This window comes from Palaemon carinicauda, chromosome 19 (genome assembly GCF_036898095.1).
Source record: "Palaemon carinicauda isolate YSFRI2023 chromosome 19, ASM3689809v2, whole genome shotgun sequence".
NCBI classification, from domain to species: Eukaryota; Metazoa; Arthropoda; class Malacostraca; order Decapoda; family Palaemonidae; genus Palaemon; species Palaemon carinicauda.
In genome coordinates this window covers 41,364,138-41,372,588 of record NC_090743.1, presented here as the reverse complement: position 1 = coordinate 41,372,588, position 8,451 = coordinate 41,364,138, and the positions used below count along the sequence as shown (strand labels likewise).

The 8,451-nt window shown below is 36.0% G+C and overlaps 1 pseudogene; it reads right to left on the bottom strand.

The window, feature by feature from the left end:
• Positions 1 to 1,139: 1,139 nt before the first annotated feature.
• The window catches only part of LOC137658220 (Krueppel-like factor 12), a 60,827-nt pseudogene continuing 53,515 nt past the window's right edge, over positions 1,140 to 8,451 (bottom strand).

The following is an 8,451-nucleotide window of genomic DNA, read 5'->3' as shown; positions in this document are numbered from 1 at the left end:
TATAATTTTTCGTATTTTTTTTATTTCATTTAGAAAAAAAAACAGCTTTTCTTAACTAGCTAGTATAAACATTCTACTGACATTAAAGACATAAAATTTCTCTTTAAAAGACTGACATTGAGTAATAACACAAAAGTTAAGCGTTAAAAAAGATAACGTTGTACTGTCTTGAGACAGTAGAACATATTTTCCCTTGCTTGTTTCGTTTAATTTCAATTAAGAGAAATGTTTGTTGAAAATGCTGATAATGTCCAATTTCTTATGAGAAAAAGTTAAATTAATTAGAAATATCATACAAAAGTTCGTTAGATTAATTTTGGTAACTGCACATTTGTTTGACAAATGAAATAATAAAATTTTCTTCCTTCTTTATGGAAATGGACAAGAAGTAGAATAAAAAAAAACTATAGTCCATTTCTTTTAGCGATGCATATTTGCACCGACTCACAGCGGTGCCCTTTTAGCTCGGAAAAGTTTCCGGATCGCTGATTGGTTGGACAAGATAATTCTAACCAATCAGCGATCAGGAACCTTTTCCAAGCTAAAAGGGCACCGCCGCGAGTCGGTGCAAATATGCATCGCTAAAAGAAATGGACTATAGTCAGACGTTCACTTAATATATGCCAGTTTACTAAATTGCATTTAGTAACATGAATTATATATTGTTATGAAAAATCACATGTTGAGGCTCTTGGATTTATGCAACATAAATAAGTCATCTGCAAAATATATTTTGTTTCTTGGATATGCATTTTTCATCTACTGTATTGTTCTTGCAAATTCCCCCCCTTTTTTAACTTCTTATGAAGGTATTAAATTATTCAAAATAGATTATGAAAATATTGCAATATATCAGTTATCCCTTGATAATTAAGTCAATTTAGTAAATTTTAAATTAAAAAGAGCAAAAAAATTCTCAATAAAATTCATTTCATGAAAGTTAATTGATATGAAGAGAACCTTTTAAGACCGAATGCTATATAAGTGACAATGAATAGGGCCTTAGTCTTATTTTGCCTTTTCAGTGACTCTTCCTTCAAAGAGATGAATAGGAAAGGCAATAAGGGACCCTGATTTATTTGATGGCACTAAAGGTCACTTTGATGATATATTAAAGAGTAAAGATTTGATCTTGAAGCTCAGAGTGCCATGTGTCTCTTCATATGAAGGCTCAGGTGATCTGATCTGGAGAAAGCACGCTCGCACAATCGGCACTGGAAGGGGCCGGTCTCCAGTGTGCTTCCGGTAATGGCGGGTCAGCTCATCTGACCTAGCGAATTTCCAGCCGCATCCCTTCCAGTCGCAAGGTGTAGGGTTTTTCTCCCGTGTGGGTCCTCATGTGGGCTTTCAGGTGAGATGATTTTGCATAGGTTTTGGCACATCCCGAATGAGAGCAAGTGTGAATGATGGACTTGCGTCTCGTCCACCGTCGCCTCCTCCTAGCTTTCATGGGTGTCGCCAGCGCCGGGGCAGACACCCCTGGAGGAGGAAGCATCGGCTGAGGAACCCCTGGTCTTCGAGAGTGGCTTGCTGGAGATGTTGCCAGGCCCGGATAACCAGGGGTACGGGTACTGCGGAGTCCCCTGGATGTAAACAGATCGGGCATAGATGTTGTAATGCTGATCTCCTCCATAGGCACTACTCTCACCACCTTGGTAAGGGGCTCCCCAGGCACTCATTCCACCTGCATGCTGGTATTGCTGGTGCTGTGGCTGCTGCGGTGTGGCCGACGGATGCTGAAGAGGATATTGCTGGTTAGAAGACACAGCCTGGTAGGTCTGCTGGTGACTCTGTACCATCGTGAAGGATGGGAGACTGGGTTGGAACGCCGAAGGTTGCTGAACATTTTGTAGTTGTTGGTGAAAAATTGGAAGATTGGCGTTGTAGTCGTGCCGCGGAGGGAGACAAGGTGACTGGCTCGCTGAACTGGTAACACTTTCGGAAGCACAGGGTGCTTCTAGCTTAATTCTGTGTTCTGGGAGAACCGGCGAAGGTACGTCTTTATCACTGGGGCTCACAACTTGGGCCACACTATGAAATGGGTTACGGCCGTATTCTCCTTGAGAGGTAAATCCACTCCTAACTTTGTCTATCACCTCAGTACTTCTGCTAAAGGCATAGGAGTCACTTTCACTACCACATTCCCCTATCTTCCCTACAGGAGGAGGAGGAACTACATCCTTCTTTGGGTCTATATAATAAGGACTGGCTGATGGCACCTCTATATGGCTTTGCAGATCATTTCGACACAAGAGTTCAAAGGCCCCGGCTGGCTCATGTCCACCGGGCATTTCATGGTGCCAAGGTGGCGCACTGGGGTTTGGGGGTCTCTCCCCCAATGGCTGCTGCATTTGTCCTTGCTGTGGCTGATGTTGTTGCTGCTGTTGCTGTTCTTGCTGTTGGGTTGTTTGTTGATGCGATGGGTGTGGAAGATGGGGAGGCCTAGGAGGAAGGTGATGCCTCGGGTCATGATGGAAGTGGAGATGACCTGTGACGCCATGAAGACCAGGCGACCAGGGGGTCTCGGAGGCTGTGGCGTAAACACTCCCTCCCGACCAAACCTGTAAGCAAAAGGAATAGTTAGACTTATGAGGATTTTATCAATAGGGAAGCAATCATAAGGACTTTTGGATAAGGTTTCAGCAGTTAAATATAAATATAGAAAATGGAAAAAGTTCTACAAGGGGAAAATTATGTAATTATCCACAGTAATGAAAATGTGAAAAAGTTATTCAATATTCAAACCTTATTTAATTAAATCTTAGATTACTGAGTGTGATAGAATATACTCTTACTATTATTATTTGATTCACTTTTATCATTTTTATTCCCATATTAACAATATTTTTAGCCGCAACTTGACAAATTTTAAACAGTACTTTAACATTTACAACACCTATTACCACAGCCAGCTTTCACTAACGATCAATTCCGTTCTAAAAAACTTCTCTAAGATTATATCTTTTTATTATTCCTTCCTGGACCTTGAAACCTTTGAACCAACCGGTAAGACTTATTAGCTGTAAATTTCAGTTTCAATACGCCCAGTACAATCGTCTTCCTAATGTGATTAGCAAGAGAAATGTGTCATACATCAGGAATCTTATCTTCTCTCAATTTCTTGATTTGATTGTGCTTTGGATCCTCATTAAATCTTTTGATATTTGCATTCTATGATTTGAGGCCACATAATAGTCAGGTTCATTGGTATTTATTAACGTATTATTTTTTAGAGTTATTTAGTAGGGTGCGATGAAGTTTGGGGATACATAACATTGAATTTATCACAGGGAAATGATAACTATGTGCAATCAATCGTGGATATTACTGATATATATGATCAAGGTGTGTGATTACTGCTTTATTTGTGTTAATCTTATTCCTTGAACCGTCAATTACATATATGTATGTATACATATGTGCGTTTATATATATATATATATATATATATATATATATATATATATATATATCTATATATATATAAAATATATATATATATAAATATATATATACATATATATACAATATATGCACACACACACACATATATATATATATATATATATATATATATATATATATATATATACATATATATATATATATATATATATATATATATATATATATATATATATATGTATATACACGCATATATATGGATATATGTATTTGTGTGAGTATATTTACATAGTGTATGTATATATACACAATATTTATATGTATGTATACATGTGAACCTGATATATATATATATATATATATATATATATATATATATATATATATATATATATATTATATATATATATATATATATGTATATATATATATATATATATATACTGTATATATACATGTATGTGTATATTCATCAGCTAATTTATCTTTTCAAAATAATGTGTATTAGTTTATTAAGTCAAAATACATACACCACTGATGTCCCCCTTTCATTAATAGATATTTACCAAAAGAAAAACAAAAGAATAAAACGATCTGAAGAATGAAATACAAAATACAAAATACAAAAAAATACATAACATACATTTAACACGAATAACCATAATGCAAAACTATGGTAAAGTTCCTAACTCTCAATAACAGGTATAAAATCCTTTTATGTTTTGAAAGGGATGACATCCATCATTATGTGCCAAGTAAAAGTTAAAAACAATGGTTCCTTGTACACTTTCCCTTCATGTTTATGGAAACATTGGATTCACATTCAAGAGGGTCTTTGCATATGTGGCATTAGGTATGCAGAGTTGATAGGGTGTAACTGTGCAAATTGCTTGTAAGAGTACCAAAAAAAAAAAAAAAAAAAAAAAAAAGATTGTTCGAAAGGAGAATTCGATGATTGGATGATTCGCGTTCAAGCGAACACTTAAAAATAACCGTAATTTTGATAAAAATTCTCTGTAAAAATATACTGTGCTCAGCAATATTTCAGTAAAATACAGGCTAGCGTAATTCTTACCCTTCTTTATTAGATTTCACGGGTTGGTGACCGTAATATCACTCCTTTACGTTAAAAACCGTAATTTTAATCCGAAATTCTCCGTAAAAATATATTTTCCTGAACCGTATTTCAATGAAATACAGGCGACCGCAATTTTACCCTACTTTTTTATTATCTTTTACGTGTTGGTGACCAAAATATCATTCCTTAACGTCAAACAATTCTTCTTCACCCAAGGGGTTAACTACTGCACTGTAATTGTGCAGTGGTTACTTTCCTCTTGGTAAGGGTAGAAGAGACCCTTTAGCTATGGTAAGTAGCTCTTATAGGAGGACACTCAAAAAACAAACCATTGTTCTCCAGTCTCGGGTAGTCCCATAGCCTCTGTACCATGGTCTTCCACTGTCTTGGGTTAAAGTTCTCTTGCTTGAGAGTACACGCGGGCACACTATTCTATATAATTTCTCTTCCTCTTGTTTTGTTTAAATTTTTTATAGTTTATATATACATTAGTTTATATAGGAAATATTTATTTTAATGTTGATACTGTTCTTAAAGTATTTTATTTTTCCTTGTTTCCTTTCCTCACTTGGCTATTTTCCCTTTTGTGGCCCCTTGGCTTATAGTACCCTGCTTTTCCAACAATGATTGCAGCTTATCAAGTAATAATAATAATAATAATAATAATAATAATAATAATAATAATAATAATAATAATAATAATAATAATTATGAAAAATCCGTTTTTAAAACGGTAAATGCGTGGCAACATTTATTCCAGGATTTTTACGGTGTTTTTTATTCAAATTTTTAACGGTGAATCGTAACCAAATGTTTTCTCGATATTTTTCTTATTAAGCTCACATTTCGAATTTGTTTTCGTTGCTACTTCACCGCGGTTTGCAATGATGGATGGGTTTGTGTCTTTAGCCTTTGGTTTTTGCATAATTCTAGGCGTGAACATTTAACGTTAGGTTGTTGCCTTTGGATAAATATTTTCTTAATGTTTTCTCGATATTTTCTTGATATATACATACATATGAATACTGTACATATGCGTACAATATGTATACATACATACATATACCAAGGCACTTCCCCCAATTTTTGGGGGTAGCCGACATCAAACAATGAAACAAAAAAAGGGGACCCCCTCCTCTCTACGTTCATCCCAGCCTGACAAGGGACTCAACCGAATTCGGCTGGTATACATATATGTATTATGTACATGATTTATATGTAATGAAGGGTTCATGGAATAAAATGCTCAAGTTCGAATGTATGAATATACTTTTTGGATGAGGTTACTAGCTTTATAACCCGTTTCATTAGGCTACGGCTAACTACAGTCGACTAAAATTTTGGTTGCTTAGTGAACCGTATATCTCTGTACCCGCTCATGGCTTAATAGATTTCTCTATTAATAAGACACTACCGTCCACTGTAGAAAACTTGGCGTTTAAAACGGTAAAAATCCCGGAATAAATGTTATCAGGCATTTACCGTTTTGAAAACGGATATATTGACGTAAATATGTGACATTACGGGCACCAACCCGTAAAAGATAATAACAAGGTAAGGTGTAAGTTACCGTTGCCTGTATTTTACTGAAATACGGCTGAAGACATTATATCCTTACGGAGAATTTCTGATTAAAATTATTGTGTTTTTTTTTTTTTAACAGTGTAGCTTCGTAGCGTGTTTCATTTGGCTATTATTATTATTATTATTATTATTATTATTATTATTATTATTATTATTATTATTATTATTATTATTATTATTATTATTATTATTATTATTATTATTAAACCACAAACCTAGTTGGAAAAGCAGGATGCTATAAGCCCAGGGGCCCCAACAGGGAAAATATCCCAGTGGGGAAAGGAAACGAGAAAAAATGAATTATTTTCAGAACAATAACATTAAGATAAGTATCGCCTATATAAAATATAAAAACTTTAACAAAACAAGAGAAAGAGAAACAAGATAGAATAGTGTGCCCGAGTGTACCCTCAAGCAAGAGAACTCTAGGCCAAGGCAGTGGAAGACCATGGTACAGAGGCTAAGGCACTACCCAAGACTAGAGCAATGGTTTGATTTTGGAGTCTCTTTCTCCTTGAAGAGATGCTTACCATAGCTAAGGAGTCTCTTCTACCCTTACCAAGAGGAAAGTGACCACTGAACAATTACATTATAGTAACCCCTTGGGTGAAGAAGAATTGTTTGGTAATCTCAGTGTTGTCAGGTGTATGAGGACAAAGGAGAATATGTAAAGAAAAAGCCAGACTATTCGATGTGTGTGTAGGCAAAGGGAAAGTGAACCGTAACCAGAGAGAAGGATCCAGTGTAGTACTATCTGCCCAATCAAAGGACCCCATAACTCTCTAGCAGTAGTATCTTAACGGGTGGCTGGTGCCCCGGCCAGCCTACTACCTATGCCCAACTTCAGTCGATTAAAATTTCGGTTGCCTAGTGAAATCATTGACAGCCACATATCTCTGGACCCTCTCATGGGTTTATTAACTTTCCCGGTACAAGGACATTTCCGTCCTTGTAAACTAAGGAATAGTGTATTTAAGGAGACCCATAAGTTTACCCAATAAGACATCAGTAAGCACATTCTATTCCCCCTAGATCCTAGCTTAGGTGGAAGTGGACTTAGGGTGTTGATTACGTAAAACCTCTGTATCTTGGACACTGTGCCACTGCATCTCATGAGCGACTTTTAAACGAACGTTAAGATATTCAGAGATAGTAAAGGGTTAATGGGAATCCAACCAGACGAAAGTTTTAGCCTTCTCGAAGATTTAATTTTTCAAACCCACCAATTACGTGAAAAGCATCGGAAAGGTCCTCCTGAAAACAATCACGTCTGGAAGATGAGAGAGAGAGAGAGAGAGAGAGAGAGAGAGAGAGAGAGATTTTCAAGGATTTTGGATGTTCTAAGACTTTTAGTCCTTCTGGGGAGACTCCATTTGCTCTTGGATAGAGCGAATTAGTTTAAACATTTAGAGAATTTTTTTTTTATCTTGTCTAACTTACTCGTGAACTCGTTTACTGTGCTACGGGTTTCTACATCTGCTGGAAGTCTATTCCATTCTTTTGCTATTTTGTATGTAAAGAAATTATCTCTGAGTGGTGTTGCATCTTTTCAATTCCAGTTCGTATAAGTTACCTGTGGACTGAGAGAGAGAGAGAGAGAGAGAGAGAGAGAGAGAGAGAGATCGGTAGCTAGACCTTTCATGTATATATCATGCAAGAGACCGCACATGCTAGACGTCAGGAATATCGTCGAACCTTCTCCATCACGGGAGATGGATGTCTTCGGCCTCGTCCATTTGTTGGCCACAATGCTTATTTACCGGACTAACGAATGTGTGTAGCATTATCCGATATATCTCCGGCTAACGGACGTGATAAACGGTTCAACGTTTTCGCTAATTTCGTTAATTGCATACCCAACGTAACACTGACAGATGCACGGACTGTTTTTTTAAGGTTATTAGTAGTGGATATATGTGCGTACTGCTCGCGCTAATCACGGGCTTCTGATATCCCAGGGTAACGCTCTTTTGTTTACATTCTTGGCGAAACGTCGTTGGCGGCGTTCGTTGCAATTTTTTTTTTTTTAATTTGCTTGCTGCCAGTTTTACTGACTTCTCACCTTGTTTTGATGCTTGGCGCAATTATTGCGAGCGCTTTTTGTCAATCTTAACGTACAATTATAGTTATCTATTTTTAACTATTAACTGACAGAAGTATGGAATTGTGTCAGCCTTTGCTCAAATCAGTAGTATTACATTTTTTATTTTTCCATGATGTAATTGTTATGGTATAAAATTTGCAGTATAACATAGTTTTGATAAATATTCAAACATACATTTTGTCATATAAATTTGATAAAGCTAATTTAAACACAACTAATTAATAAGGTGGACACAAAAGTAAAACAAAAATCGTAGAACAATTAATATTATATATCACGT